Below are 1,606 nucleotides of genomic sequence, written 5' to 3'. Positions count from 1 at the left end.
GACGCAGACGACCCAGGTATGTTCTTCAGCTGAGCATCCAGTATCTGGTCCACATGATGTCTCCATGTATGATTTCCAACATCCACTGTGTACATCAGTAGCCCAGTTCTTGTAACTATCCTACTGGGTGTTCACTTGTCTTCTTGGTAATCACACGCTAGGATTTCCTGCCCAATCTCGAAGCTTCTTGCTGATTCACTTAACAACTGGCTGAACTGTTTACTCTGCACTTCCCTCCGTAGATTTTTTTTTTCCCGGAGGTCTATGCAAGATCTCAGATTCCTGCTCATGAACAGCATTGCAGATGTTTGATTCGTCATCGCATGAACAGAGTTCCGATACACAAAAAGGAAGTTGTCTACCTTATGCTGTAGAGAAATTGCCTCCTTGTCCATAGCTTAAATGGACTTCTTATATAAACCTTTTAGCCATCCCATTCATTGCTGGATTTTGAGGAGCTAACTTCAAATGTCTGAAGCCATTTTTCTTCATGAATAGTCTGAATTCTCCTGACATGTATTGTGGTCCGTTGTCACTCGCAATTTGTTCTGTTACGCCATTTCTGGAGAAGATGGTCCTCAGGGCTTTTATGAGGTGGTTGACTTCATTGGTATGACTTCAGGCAACTTCTAAAGAACATGCACAACAATCAGAAACATGGAGTTAATGAATGGCCCAGCAAAGTCAATATGTACTCTTTGCCATGGTGTAGATGGTCATAGTGTAATAGTGCCTGTATGGGTGCATTTCTACACTTTGTAGCATCCCAAAGAGCTTTTGGTCAAACCTTCAATCTGTCTGTCTATTCCAGGCCATCACACGCAGCTCTGGATTGGATTTTTCTTCTTGAACTGTACCCATGTTTTCATCATACTGATTCTCTAACACTCTGGTGTGCAATTTAGAGGGAACCACAACACAAGATCCACATATCAGCATTCTTTGCCAGACAGGTGTTTAGCTGGCAGCCGATCCACAAATGCTGTGCAGAACACCTCCGCTGGGTCACAGAATGAAGATTTTCTTCTTCAGTTGTCAACAGTGGAAGATATGACAAGCTATCAGTGTTGCTGTGTTGTTTGGTACCCTTGACTCAATTTTTTTCTTTGAACCAACAGTTATTTGCATCATGGGAGGATTTACCACATCAATAACGTTTTTGGCTTTTTGCTCCATTTAGAGATATTTTGTGCATTTCACATACTAAACTCCTTTTCTGTAGTTCTACCACATCCTTTGCTGCACTCTCTAATGCTAGAACGGTCATTGAAAATTGTACTGAGGTTAAGTCTCTTTCAGACAGTAGCCTCTTTTGAGTGCTTTGACTATGCATGCCAGATACAAGCCTGTCCCTTAATGCATCAGAAAGTCCATCCCAAAAGTTACAGTATTGGGAAACTTTGCGCAGTTCTGCAATGTATTCAGAAATGCTTTCATCCTTTGATGAGTTCCTTTGGTGAAATTTAAATCAGTCTGCTATTACTAACGGTTTTGGGCTCAAGCGATTTTGCAAAATTGCAACAAGTTCGTTGAACGTCTTGCTTGCTGGCATTTCAGAAGTTACTAAGTTGCGTAAGAGACTGTACATTCTAGCACCCATTAAGCT

The sequence above is a fragment of the Mobula hypostoma genome, chromosome 3 (assembly GCF_963921235.1).
Source record: "Mobula hypostoma chromosome 3, sMobHyp1.1, whole genome shotgun sequence".
NCBI lineage: Eukaryota > Metazoa > Chordata > Chondrichthyes > Myliobatiformes > Myliobatidae > Mobula > Mobula hypostoma.
This window is presented reverse-complemented; position numbering follows the sequence as displayed.